Source organism: Euprymna scolopes, chromosome 13, assembly GCF_053919585.1.
Source record: "Euprymna scolopes isolate OS-2025 chromosome 13, ASM5391958v1, whole genome shotgun sequence".
In the NCBI taxonomy this organism is placed as follows: Eukaryota; Metazoa; Mollusca; class Cephalopoda; order Sepiida; family Sepiolidae; genus Euprymna; species Euprymna scolopes.
This window is the reverse complement of record NC_136494.1, coordinates 98561427-98576896: the sequence shown is the minus strand read 5'-3', so window position 1 is coordinate 98576896 and position 15470 is coordinate 98561427. Positions and strand designations below refer to the sequence as shown.

At 33.7% G+C, this 15470-nt stretch overlaps 1 protein-coding gene across 6 annotated transcripts in view; it reads right to left on the bottom strand.

Annotated features, from left to right (window-relative positions):
* LOC145292105 (LIM and senescent cell antigen-like-containing domain protein 1) overlaps positions 1 to 15470 on the bottom strand; it is a 314593-nt gene that overhangs the window by 230303 nt on the left and 68820 nt on the right. The gene's annotated exons all lie outside the window — the stretch shown is intronic.

Sequence of the window (15470 nt, the reverse complement as noted above, 5' to 3'; positions counted from 1 at the left end):
TTTTACAATTATTCTGGTCTGTGCCACGAGTTGCCAGTTAAAGATGGTGGACATGCAAATGTCTAGCAGTGTTTTTTATGGAAATCGCTCCAGACATGGCATGAAGCCATTAGATGTCAGGAACTTTTTAAAAAATACTACTTCAAGGCTAAAAACCAGACAACAATAAGTGGTAATAGATTCCGACCTATAAAACAGCAATTTTTCCTCCTTTGTCAGAAACATCGCTCATGAAATGTAAGAACTAAAGAACGAAAAGGAAGCGAGAGTTACAAAATCACCACTGTCATCTAACAACATACAGAAAATGCTATTTCAAACGTAAGCATGACAGACCAACAAAAATGTTTTTGTTTTTTTTAATTGAAGTATGACAGACCAAATGCCATTGCAAATTGAAGCATGACAAACTAAAAAAAAACACACTTTCAAATTGAAATGTGACAGACCAACAAAAATTCTCTTCCAAACTGAAGTGGGACAGACCAAAATTAATGCTATTTCAAACTTAAGCGTTACAGACCAATAAAGATGCTGCTTTCAACTGCAGCATCACAGACAGACGGACATATAAAGTCTTTTAGATATGTAAAAACGCTTCTAAAAAAAGAGGGATCAGTTAATGTGAACATTTTTCAATTAATTCTTGAATAACTGACGATACAAGGATCTCCAATGCAGACCAGCAGCCTCATCCTTTGTAAGAGTTGCCAGCTTTTTTCATGAAAAATAATTTCAAAGATTCACGATTCAAATTTTTATCATTACAAAAGAAATAAGGACATGAGTCTAAATAGCGAAAATTCTGTTTCAGATTTTTTTTTTTTTTAAACAAATACAAAATTAAGTTTCATGAGAGCAAAGACTTTTACCGACTATTCTCTCTGATGGTGGTCATTTTAAATTTGATATTTTTAATAGTCTTTTCTTTTTTTACAGCTTATCAACCCTTTTAGGATTATTAAAAATATTATTACTAATGTGTCACCAGTTACCAAGGCTAAAGGCGACACAAGGATCAGGTTAATCGCGATGGATAGATTAGTAATTAAATGATACAGAATGAATATTATAAATAGATTTAAAATGATGAAAATAATTTGATTACTTATAAGGACGGTTTAAGACAAGTATTTAATTTGAAAACGACCCCGTTGACGCCTAAAGAGAAGCGATCCCATGGTAACATACTCCACAAATGGAAAGTTCATGAAAATTCTGTTTGATGTTAAGAATATGAAAGAAAGTTTTTCAATTTAAATTAGTTTTATTTTGCTGATTTTTATTCTTAGATTTTTTTAAAAAAAGGTTTCATATTAAGAGTAAATAATTCTTTTAATAAATTATAACCAAATACATTATATTTTTATCTTTTATTCGCTCAAAACAAAGCATAATGCCACCGACATGTAAGAGGCTACTGTAATAGAAGCCAGCTTTATTAAAGACATTCTAAGTAAAGATGTGTGCAGCAAGATATTTATTCACATTACATTTAAATTTCTGATCCTTATATTACCAATACATATGGTATGATATAATATCAATAAAAATTGGCTAATCATAAGCAAGGTTTCATTTGTCAGCTTAACTGCGATTTGGATCTGACTTTGAAAATCCGACAAAATAATTTTGTATGCTAGATAGTAACAGAAATATCATTGCTCGTCTTGTAACCCTCAACATTCGAAAATGATTTTGTAGCCTTTTCTGGTTAAAATTAAAGTTTATAAACTAATGTCAAGTATCATATTGCATTTGTGCTCCTCCTACGAATGAAGTGGATAAGAAAGAAGATTTTTAAAAATAAAACAAGGAATGATTATTTCTGGGCAAACAGCCAACCAACCCAAAACGGCGTATTTAGCCAATGATAGGAGATTGTGCTCTAAAAAGACAGCCCCCTCCTCACTATCACCAAGTTATAATCACGGCTTGTTTCAATTCAACAACAAAAAAAGGAAGCAATGAGATGCTATTAAGCGATTAACTTGAGTGATTATGGTCAGAAACACTGCCTGACATTTGCACAATATTCAGAGACAGAGAAAAAAAAAGTGACTTTTTGGTCTGGAAAAGTTTCACTGAGACATCGTTGGCCAACATTCCACAGCAATGGCAGACAAAACAAAATAGAAATGAATGATTTTTTTTTTTCCTTTTTTTTTTTTTTTTTTTTTTTTTAGCTTAACTCATAATGCATTTCTTCGAACGGACATAGACCTCTTCTCTCAATGATGAGGTAATGCCTTTGAGGATGGCATCATGACAAACGAACAGATATTAAACTAATTCCCAAAAGAGATAATGCCTGGGAAGATGGTCTCATGACAACAGAACTAGTATGACACTACCTCCCTCATAAAATGGAAGAGATAATGCTTGAGAGTGTGATATCATAACAAAAAAGACACTACACTACCCATCTCCACCAAAACAAAATAGGGGGAGTAGGTTTGGTTTAGCTTTGCATTCTTGGCCTTTGGGCCAGAAGCAAAAAAGTAATCAGTTCTGGTCAATATGGAGGCAACCTTTCATATCAGACAATTACTTTTGAAGTCAATTAGGTCAATTGGTCTATGTAAGGGAAACCCTTCATATTAGACAATTGCTATTTTTGGACTCTGCCAGAGTGCCCCCTTGGTGGAGCTGGTTTCCCTCTCCACATTAAAAACAGCATTGTGCCTAATTTGCTCAGTGGGGAAGCAAATAAATACAAGTTTGGTTTGTTTTAGAGCATATCAACAAGGTTTTTAATTTTCTAATCGTTCAGTTTTTATGGGGATACCAGATGCCAGACATTCACCTACTATTTCAGTCACTCCAACTAAGAAATCTTTTTTTTAATCCTAACCGTTCCTTTGGGTGCAATTGTTTGTATTTCTCTTGCACTTGGTTCACTAGGTATATTCGACAGGTAGTTTTTGAAATTATTTGTCATAAATCCGGTTATCATTATAATTACAGGAATGGTGGAGATCTTCTTAAGATTCCAGTTTCTTTTCATATCATACATAAGGCCTTGGTATTTTGTTATTTTGGTATCTTCTCCATTTCAGCTCTGTTAACCAGCTATGGGTTATTTAATGCTGAATAAAATTGTTAAATGGAATTCTATAGGATAAGATTCTATAGGTAGAATACTTATTTTATAAAATTAGAAAACATTGCTTTTATAAAACATTCCTCTCATAAGGAAATTTTACAGTGGGAGCATTAATCCTAGAAAACATTACTTTTAGATTAGATAATATGGGTTAGGGACAACAAATGGAAAATCATTCTTCAAATCTAACCATTAAAATACGTGAATTTTACTCTTTAAAATTCATGAAACAACGTTATACAGCAACAACACCCAACCTAACAATTTACTTTAAATTAATTCATCTTTTTTTAATTAATATTGAATAAAATTTAGTTTCACTATAAATACAATTGTGTTAGTTTTCTTTTTTTAAAATGCATCTTTTTAAGTTTTAGAAAATTTTTTTAAAAAGGTTATCATTCATTATTGACATCTTAACGTTTCGTTATGTCTCAATTGCACCAAAGTGCATGACGTCATTTTTCAATCAAACAAGCCTGCTTAATGACGGCGTGTCAGAACACACTTTATTTATTTATTTTTCCCTGTTATACCACATGCAAATAAAGTATAGTTTTAAAAAGGTTAAAACCACACAGAACTCTTAACTTAGTTTCAAATGGCAGCTCCAACCAGGTAAGTGAAAAACGTGGTCTTTTGCGCGTGGGTGAGTCAGAGTTTCTTAGTCGTCCATCATCACAGCAGACAACAGTGGATAAATTCCCAATCGTGTAAGCTACAAGATCTCTCACTTCTAATGAATATGCATCTCATTTGAATAATCTAATACTTTTTGTGAATAATCTGCTGGATGCTACATACAAACCAGAAACCCCTCCACAACAAAAAGAAAGGCGGAGGTAGGCGTGTGAAAAAAAAAATGTAGATTGACGGAAATTTGGAGTTAGAGTTGAGGAAGAGGAGGTGGAGGGAGGGTGGATGGTAGGGGTTCATTCACAGCATGGTCATGTCAGTAGTTATAAGTAGGTAGAAAAGTGGAAAGAACCTGCTAACAACTGACCGATTAACATGTAACTATTGAAGTCCTCTCAACACAGAACACATAAGTGTTACATATTATTTGAAGATAACATGCTTTTAGAGTTAAGTGTAGACTGCGTTTCTAGGGTATAATTGACACGGCTTGACCTCAGAGGCCAATAAAGATGGCTCCATATACATTTCTGATTGGTTAGTTTTAATCATGTGACATAGAAAGATTTTAAAGTCATGAAATTATTGACTTAGAGCAAAACGAAATTATTTTAACAATTTTCAAATTCTTAAACAAAAATTTTTGTAAAAATTAATAATTAAAAATTGATATTAATGTTAAATCTTACAAAATTTATAAAACGATTTAAATCAAATTTTTATTGGCTAAGAATAAATAAGAATTCGATTTTTGATAAATTTTGCTCTTTTTATATTTTTTTTTTTTTTTTTATAGTTGTGAATGTATTCACTAATGTTTCAGCATTTTTTTAACAGTGTGTCATTGATTTGTGGTAGGAAAGTAATTGAAGTTTCACTTTTTTTTATGAAACAAGCATGCAAAGAACAAATAGATTTTAAGGTTATGATAATGGTGTCATCTTTTAAATTCAACGAAAATTATTTCATGGAAAAAAAAAAATTGAATCTACTTTTCTCTCTCTTTGCGATGTAACCCATGACAACACAAATTGGTTTGGACATGGCTTGCTTTTTAGGGGTCATCGTGAGATTTTCCACAGTCTAAATCCATCCTTACAACACATTTTAAAATTATGCACATTTTCAAATTGATGACATAATATTAAATGTTTCCATCATTACATTTTTTATACAAATAAGTCACCACTTACCAAGGACAAAACCCATTCAAGAATAAAGGCTAATGAGATTGTCAGTTGGATAATGATAGGCTTGAAAACAATGAATGGAGTGGGAAAAAAAAACATTGATTACTCAAGATGGCTCCACAAGTATTATTCATGATAGAAATTACCTTTAACATGACTTGCTTTTTAAGCGCACCGTGCTATTTTCCTTTTTGTCTAAATCAATCTTCACATCACATTTTTAAGTTGTACACATTTTCAAGATGGCAACATTATTTTAATTATTTTTATTATTGTAATGAAAGAGTCCAAGACTGAGGGTACTTCAAAGAAGATTTACTTTACTGAGAACTATACAAGGACGAGCCAGTATGAGTACACCCGTTGATTTAACGAAAGAAAGAAATCTCAAGGAAAGTTACTCACTTCCGGAGAGCATAAGCAGAAGTTAAAGAATTCTTTTTTTTTTTTTTTCAGCACAGTCATTATTCATGATGGAGAAAAATCATTTAGATGCTGAACTTCATATTTTCACAGATCTGATAACATTAAAATATATAATAAACATTTGATGGTTTGAAAGTTATCCTTGTAAGACAGCATTCTAAATGGCAGCATATTCTTTAACATTATTAAATTAGCACGTATTTAATTGGAAAATTTCAAAATTGAAAAACAGTTTCAGAAAACAAAATTTCAATAAAACAAATGTTTCTTATATCAAGTTGTACTTCCTATTTGTTTGTTCAAAAACTACTCCTAGAGCTTTGGAGATAGACATCTTTAACTACACATACCCCAAAACTTTATTAACCTGAGTGCTTGGATAAATATATTTCATTTAGAGATTACAATATAATCATAAAATTTACAGTCATGCTAGACACCCACAAAAAAAAAAAAAAAAAAAAAAAAAACGACTTTTAATTTTATTTTTAAATTGAAAATAATAGAAATTAAAAATAATATAAATTTTAATGAAGCATTCAAGGCTTGGAGCAGGAGTACACAAGAGTCCTCATTGATTTCCTGGGAAACATGTGGTGTATCCCGAGATGGGTGGGGTGGACAAAAACTATAATTATTTATGAAAAATGATTTCAATTAATATCACTTTATTTACATGACTTCCTACCCAATAAACACTGATTACACTCTTCAGGACCCAGCATAAAAATTGAATGTTATAAAAAATAAAATAAAAAAACAAAAACAAAAAGTAATAATATGTTATGAGCTAGGTGGATTAGGACATAGGGTTACTCATCTAATCCTGGGCAACACTGAGTCTGTCTACAAGATGGAACGATAAAATTGTCGCACTAGAAAAGACGACTTGATTCTATTTCCATTGCTTGTAATAGATGTACTGAGACTAAAGCAACCTTCAGGACTGCCAACAATCACCGTAAAAGAGTAAGAAAGAATGCAAGAGAGCTGTATGCCAGTCTGTCAAGTCCAAAGTAGCTGAGCAGCAGCTTGGTTCCCACCAATTTTGGCAAATAACAAATAGGGTCCTGAATAGACGTGTGTATTCTATCCCAACCATCATCAATTAACCTAAAGTAATCTCGTCAGCATCAAACAAAGCCAAACTCTTTGCCAAAAACTTTGCAGCTAATTGTACCCATTACGATCAGAGCTGTCAACCACCCGTATTTCCTCCTGTGTCTGAAAACAAGCTATGCGATCTACAAATATCTGTGCGTGATGTTGCCAAGCTTATCAAAAACCTCAGTTCCATTAAGCAACTGGCCCTGATGGCATTCCTATTATAGTGCTGAAAAGGCTTTAACCAGAACTAGCCCCCATACTTACAAAGCTTTTTAAGTGTTGTCTTAAGGAGAAATGCTTCTCAACACTTTGGAAAACCTCATCAGTATGCTATCAGTATGTTCCGTATTTAAAAACTCAGCTGACCGCTCATCTTCCTCTCAATGCAGACCAATAAGTTTCCTGTGCGTCATGAGTAAGCTGCTAGAATCTGTGTTAAATAGAGAATCTCTAAATGAAAGGAATCCTAATGTACTGAGGGAGATTAAGGATACTTATTTTTTTCATTTTAAGTTGATCTTTGAAAAGAATCAAATCCTTTGGTCATAACTTCTTTAAATTTAGAAGCATTTGTTAGAATACATCGACAAACGTTATCTAATGACTTTGACTGATTATCATGAGCATATGTTTTTCCATTGTAGCTATATAGTGCTAAGTTTTTGGTTTTTATATTTCTGTAAATTGCCAAAATAGCAAATAAAGAATGGTACATTATGTGGAAACAGTATAAGATCAGGATCCGGTGCAATGTAATTACCAACAATAACTGCAGATATTATTAAAAAGTGGTTATACAGTGTAGAGTGGCTGTATCAATAGTTGTGATCTTTTTATCTGAAAGAAAATCAGAATTTAACTTTTAAATGTTTGTTTTGTTATCAGCAAATGTGTCGCCATTATCATCGAGAGATTAACAAGCTCAAAAGTGATTTCTGTCAATAATTAAAATCTGATGGTGAGAAGGCAAGTATTATGAACTGCTTAATGGGTAATAGTTGATACGAACCTTTTTTTCTTTTTTTTAACTCACCTTCACCCCAAACAAAGCACATCGCCACTTGGACGTAAGGGGCAATTAATTGAGACCATGCCTATAAAAGATTAAGTTATTGGTTTACGTTGCATTTGAACTTCTGCATATCAGTACAGTTTGGGAAACAGGTAGCTGGAAGAGAATTCCAAAGTCTAGCCATTCTAGGGAAAAAGCTATTAGAGTAAAATACTTTAACATTTAAGGACCTCAACAGTGAAGGGGTGTGATTTTGTTGCTAAGCAGGTTTGTCGGGATATGTACTTCAAGGGAGCACAAGTGCAATGAGTTCATCAGAGCACATTCTATTAAAATACTTGTAGAACAGGCACAGGGATGCAACAGTGCAGCGATGGGACAGAGGTTGGAGCCTAGTTGACAAAGTGGGATCTATTAGATTGCAGATCCTTTTCTGGACTCTTTCCAAGAGGGAGAGACTAGTGGTAATGCACTAGCCCAGATGTGGCAACAATACACCATGCATGGGCGCATGGTGGCCTTGTAGAGGTGCAGGATACTCTCAGGTGTGAGCAGTTTTTTAGCATGATAGAGGGAGTCCACCTTCCTCACAGCAGCCTTCGCAATGTCCTCAATATATTTGTTCCAGTTCATATTTCCTGCGAACGTTAAGCCGAGAAGTTTGAAGAAAGAATTCTCAGGTAGGGAGTTATTTGTTTTGGATATCGGTGGTTTGAAAGGCTTCTTGTAATTGTTAAAGGAGAACAACTTAGTCTTACTAGCATTAAATGTTAGCATCCATTTACGTCCCCATTCCGCTACAGTCTGGAGGTCATTTTCTAAGGATTCAGCCATCATCTTGGATTTGTGTACATCCGTTCTTCCCTCATGCATGTTAGAGAGTGTTGTATCATCAGCAAATATACCCATCTCGGACTTAATATTATCGGAGGGTCATTGATGAATATCAGGAATAATAGTAGTCCATTTGTTTATGAAACCGTTTACCAGACGTTAATTGTGAAAGAATATTAAGCGAAATGCTTACATATATCCATACTAAATGCTGAAGTTCGTCTATACTATAAGGCTAAAATGTAGTGTATGGAAGCCTGTATCTGTAATCATAGCAGTAGTTTTTCTTTTCTCTTGATTGTATCTAAAGTGTTTGTAATGTACAATTAATTTTTATAGATCATACTTTAGCGAATCAGTTCTTAGGTTGTCTGAATGATATTAAGCCAAACGTTGCTTTAAATTTTGGTTTATGAAAATACAATAAGCAAAAAAGAAACAAAACAAAAACTTAAATTATCTTCGTATTCTTTAAAATAAAAATGCTATGAATAATATATAGTACTTGCAGTCCCAGCCCGATGCTGCCCAACTTTAATGTTTGTTTTGCATTTCACATGAAAAATGAAGTATCTATATATCAATATGATAGCATGTGTGTTATTTTTTTCTTCTGAGTTACTGTCGTTTAATTGTTATGACCTTCCATTTCTTACCATAAATAATGTTAGCAAGAATTCTTCCTAAGTTTTGGTTTCAGTTTCGATTATACCTGATGGCACTCAAGTCATCTATTTTTTTAATAAATAATTTTACTAAGAATTCTTCCTAAGTTTTGGTTTTGGTTTCAACTATAGCTGAAAGAACTCAAGTTATATATATATATATATATATATATATATATATATATATATATATATTTTTTTTTTTTTTTTTTTTTTTTCTTCATAAGTTTTAGTTTCGATTCAAGCTAATGTACCCAAGTCATATGAATATATTTTTGAAATCACAACTTTATAATATATAAGAATCAATAGAAAATTGACTTCATAATAATATATACAAAATCTGCATAAATTAAAACATCATATAACAGCGTATTTTACGACCAGGCTATGCCAAGTGTCCCTGTTAGCTTAGATAAATACTTTTGCAGTTTTAATAAAAGACCCACAATAATATCAGGGTGTCTCCATTTACGCTGAACATCCACAGAATGCCAACATCAAAATATTACATATGAAAGAGTCTGCTGTGGAATTTCCACAGGTCTCGCTCGTGAAAGATTATCAATTTTAAATCTCTAGGGCGTGTTATGTACCACTGGTTCTATATTTATGAATATAGTATGTATGTCTTTAAGTGAGGCTTAGATCTGAAGACCTCGGAGGAAGATAAATCTGAGCAATATAGGGAAACGTGTGCAAAACAGGAGACTGTTAGTCTGATCATGTGAAAGAATGGATTTGGTTAATAGATATAGAACAGTTGAGGTAGCAGGGTTAATTGGTAGAGGTAGGCCAATGAAAACATGGGGAAAAAGTGATGAGGATGGAGGAGAAAGAGGGATAAATAAAGACCTGGCCAGAGATAAGTTTAGAAATCAATTTCTAAAAGCTGTCTAACCAGCATGTAAAGCATATGTTAAATCAAAGATAATGATGTGTTTCTGAGAATTTATTTTTGGGAAGGGGGGGGGGCAGGAAATGACTTCCACTTAATGACATGAATATCTTGACATTTTTGTTTTGGCTATTTTCACCATGAATCACGTTTTAGCTTCTTTTTAGTGGGAGTGGAACAATTTTTATTGCATCAGGCTTAGCCTTGAATTTAAAATTTTTCCTTTAAAAAAGCTATTTGATTGAAAAGCTGAGCTCCACCAGAAGCTCGGTATTGGTGGGATCAGAAGCTTGGTGTTCCAATTTACAATGCCTCCCCACGGGACAGAGTTAGACACCAGGGTTGTTTTTTAACGTGGAGAAAAGGAACAAAAATAAAAATTGTCTCAGCCGTGAAGGATTTCTCCTCCACTGACAGAGAACAAGAAATTGAAGTGCAGCATCTGAAGAACAGATACTACACTTTGATCTTGTCCCGAAGCTTGGTGTTAGTGATATGGAGAGCAGACATAAAACGTTACCTGGTGTTGCCCCCTCATCCCACTCTAGAGACACTCCCAGCATTTAAATAACAGACATCATTATCATCATCATGAAGAAGAAATTGAAATGCAAACAAATTAAGTTATTTTATTGATGCATTTCTCATAAACAAGCAACAAGACACTAGATCTTAACTGCACCCCCCTCTCCATACAACTGTAACCAATACCAAAATGAGAAACTAATGATCCATGTCCAGAGTTTCGCCTTACCAATTATAGATTTGATAAGGGATTTTTAGCAACTGGTTTCCAACGTCAGCCATGCATAGTGTTTTAAGGGTAATTACAAACATCTCCTGGGATATTATTTTGACACAAGAGCCGGAATTTGTAATTGATATGAAAATGAGGAAAGGACACACAAAATGAAAAGAGTGAAAGATGTCTTTCAAAATATTAGTGAATTGGAATAATTGAACATTATGAATGGAATGAAAAAGATAACAATCCCTGAACCACTTCCATTTAAGAAAAATATACGCAAAGATTGATTTATTAAATAATAACATAGCTACCTGGCATTATCCGGACTGATAGACTCATAGAAAATAGAACAATTAAAAAAGTGTGTGTAACATCGTCTCTCTCTCTCTCTCTCTCTCTCTCTCTCTCTCTCTCTCTCTCTCTCTCTCTCTCTCTGCTCAATTCAATTTCAATATAACAAAAAGAAAAAGAAAACAGACCGACTGTTTGATCTAGTTTCAGTGGTGTTTTTAAAATAATCACAAGTAAAAATTGATAAAAAAAATTATCTTTTTACCTCTATCCTTCCTCCTCGCGATCATTCAAGCCATCATTTTCATTGCAGATGTTATTCTAACATGTTTTCACCTGCGTAGCAACTTTCTTCAAATGTGTCTTATCTGATTTTAGTTAGCACTTTATCCATTGCACCACGGGTTAATGTAGTACAATGAATAAACTGCTATCTATATAAGAGCCAAGTACGTCCAAAGATGGAGTACTGCTGCCACATCTGGGCGGGGGCTGCAAAAAACAGCCTATCCTGCCTTGACGGAGTACAAAATAGACTCCGTGGCTTGGTGGGGGATGCCCTTTTCTCTACCCTGCAACCTCTTTCCCACAGAAGAGACGTAGCGAGCCTGTCATTGTTCTATCGTTAATTCCATGGCAGGTGCTCGTCTGAGCTCCATTCTCTGGTCCCCCCTCGCCAATCTTTCTCAAAAAACACCCAACTAGCTGAAACCACTGTCAATAATTTTCCCCACTCCCTATCTGTGCCTAAATCAAAACGTAGATACCATGAACAAAGCTTCTTTCTTAGAACTGCACGCCTGTGGAACTCTGTTCCGCTTTCCTGTTTCCCTCCCGACTTCAACCTGGATGTCTTCAAGTCCAACACAAACAAATTCCTGATGAACCGCCCCCCCTAAGTAATGACACCTTACCAATTCTCCAATACTATTGCTACACTATCCCTTTGATTACTGTACACACAATAACCCTTATCCCTGAGTGGCCATTGGGCCTTGATAAGTGGTGAACTCCATGTAAAAAAAAAAAAAAGTAATAATCTAAGTAACAGTCAAAAAAGATCAAGTGTAATATCTGTTCCTATACCACACTTTGTCTTTTCTATCCTTGGTCAGTGAAAGAGAAATTATTTTTGCCCCAATTCAGAATGATCCTTTTTAGGGAGCTAGATGTTCTCCACATTAAAAACCGACCATGTGTCTAACTCTGCCCTCATGGAGGGGAGAAGTAAAAAGAGACAAACCTACATACAGCCAGAACCTCTTATGGGGATGTTTGGATGTATTCCTTAAATAAGATGCATCCATTAATCTGCTCATTTTGCGATGAAATGCGATTTTTAAACTCAAGCTTAATAAACCAACGGATGGATCTGGACACATAAAAATTATATTTCAAATTTAAGTGTGACATATAGATCAACAGACAGAACCTTGGACGCATTTAAAATAATATGTGTCTATTTAGTCGATAGACTTACTGATGAAAATGGTATTTCAAATAGGAGTATGACAGACAAACAAATATATAGACAGACAGACCGAGTCTCTTCTGAATAAGCTTGAACACGTTTAAAAAGAAAACGTCTTAATCTGTCTTGAAATCATGTACGTGCTCAACCGTGTTGATTAGTTCTTGTCGGCATTGATGTGCAATTTAATAGTTTCTATGGCAACAATATGAAAGTAATTCAAGCAGAGCAAGAGAAGGATGGAGGTGTGTGTGTGGGAGGGGGGGGTCGTGGGAGTAGTCGATTAAATAACAAGGAAGGAGACAACAGAGAAGGCTAAAATATGGAAAAACAATTCATGATCTCGCCCCTGTTGTGATGCCCAAAACTCAGTCTAACTCAACTTCATCACAAAAGGAAACAATTTGGTTGGAAATAAAAAGAATGACAGAGAGGATTGGGGGGGGGATAATGGTTGCACATGGTAGAAGTGGAAATAAAACAAGAGCAAGGCTTATGTAATAATGGGATACCAGAATAAATGGCATCTGAATATAACAATTTAGGTTTGCACATAATGAGATCTTGATGGGTATCTTTTCGAGCTGTTGCTGAAGAGATTGGTACTACAGCTATTATATACGTATTTCTTTCTTAAAATTAATTAATGCCGCAAGGCAGATTTATAAATAACAAAAACTCTTTGGATTATTCAGACTACTATTTTCATCATGGTTATTATATTCACAACATTTCAACTAATGTAACCTCCGACCTTTGTCAGATGCATTTTTTTAAACTTTTAGCGTGCAAAATGTCAAAGGTTAAATAAGCCAAAACAATGTGAATATGACACCCAAGATGAGAACAATAGTCCGAATAATTCAAATTATCAATCCTTATCTCAAAAATTCAAAAACAAAAAGTCTCCCTTTTTAATACCAATGCCTTACCGAATTCAAAAACCACTCATGGATAAGGATTAATGAGTGTTAGCTGAATGATGAATGTAATGGACAAAATCTGATTATTGAAGAGGACTGCTTGACAAATATTTGTTAACATTGGACTCAAAGACGACCATTTTGTAGTCTACAGGGAAGCAGTTCCATAGTCACATGTTCCAAAGATGAGAAATATTCCAAGGGATCATACATATTATATCGTTATGGAAATAGGATAATCGTCTATCCTTATGGATATAAAAAGAAACAAACAACCAACGTCCACTTCAGTAAATGTGAATATGTAGAAGTAGTAAATGGCCAGAGTGATGGACTAGGTGTATCAGAATTTTTGTGGAAATTTTTGACACCCCTAACACGAAACTGCAAATAAAATATAAAAAAACTCGTAATTTCTCTTTTAAAAGTGGGTTGTTTATTTTCTTTATGGATTATACTTCCCAAATAAACTATTAAAGTTGTATAAAAAGTAATAGAAATATTATTTTTTTTATTTTTTAAAAAACAGTAATGAAATTAATTCAATTTTACGAGTTCAGTATTTTTCAATTTTTGAACTTTAAAAGTCTATCAAAATTTTTCTATTGATTCTATTTTTACGATATCTTCAGGGTCAATGTGAAATTTTATGCTCTTTCCAATAAACCGAATATAATATTTTAGACAAACGTTTTTTTTTAATTCATGCCCCCACCCCATTTTGAAATGTTTATTAAAAAGTAAATAATTAATTTACTCACCAAAGTTTTATATATCACAAATTGAAGATAAAAGACCAATAAATAATATATTCAAATTTAAAACAAAAAAAAGTAGTGTTCTTTAGAAATTTACCTGTAAAGTCCGAAGTTTAAAACCTTTTTGTTTTTAAATCACATTGTTTGTTTGTTTTTTAAATGAAACCTTGGTCCTTGCTCCTTTAATTTAAAAAAATTAGGGTTTGAATTACATTTTTCAAGTAGTTATAAGCTTGGAAAGACAGGGGGGGGGCTCGAATTATTTAATATTTTTCACAAACCTAGTGATGGACAAGAAAAATGGTTAAGAATAATACACTGCTGATCAAAAATTTAAGAACACTTAAAAATCTTTTAAAAAGAAAAAAAAAAAAAAACTTTTTTTTAAGAATAGATTTTAAACTCTTTCGACTTAAGGTTACCAATACTACAATCTAAAAGGTTATGGAAACAAAAAGCTACATTCCAAAGATTTATTTTTAAAAATTACAGTTTTATTAAATTAGGCTTTTTACACATGATCAAAATTATAAGACCAGAGACAAAAATTCTATTAAATTGTACAAAAAGTGTATGAAAAGTGTATGAAAACATTCAACAATCAAACTTAATAATGAGTTCTATCTCCACTGCTTTTGATGACTTCAAAAATTCTTTGTGGCATGCTAGAAATAAGGGTTCCCATTAAGGTGCGGGGGAACCTGCTTCAGTTTCTGAAGATGGCTTCATAAAGTTCATTTTTTGTTGAATATTGTTTGCCATTTCGATAAACCTCTTTTGTCATCCATCCCCAAACATTTTCAATTGGGTTCAAGTCTGGTGAGCATGCAGGATATCCCAAGAGATGAACTCCATTTTCTTGTAGAAAGCTCAGGGTTTGTGTTGCAGTGTGGATTGTAGCAGTATCCTGTTGGAATAACTATTCGTCCCCACACAAACGATGACCCCCTATCATCAAAAACGCTTTTTGTAGCATGCTAACATAACCAGCTGCTGTCTGACGACCATGCACCACCTGGAGCTCCATCGTTCCTCTGTAAGAAAAGGCACTCCATACCATTACAGACCCTCCACCACTATGACGTGTGGAAAAATTTCAAAGGGCATGATTTTGTCATGCCAATATTGCTGGAAGCAATCAGGAGTGTCTAAATTGATTTTTTTCTCATCAGAAAACAGGACTTTCTCCCACTTCTCAACAACCCAGGTTTGGTATTCACGTACAAATCTTAAGCGGTCCACTTTGTGACATGGAAGCAATCAAGGAATTTGTTTATGCTTTTTATTTACTATGCCTTTTTGTTGTAAGTGTCGTCTGATGGTTATTGGATTGCAATCAGCATCTGTAACCGCCTTAATTTGACTAGAAGAAAGTCCTCTGTCATTCATAACAACCCGTCTGATT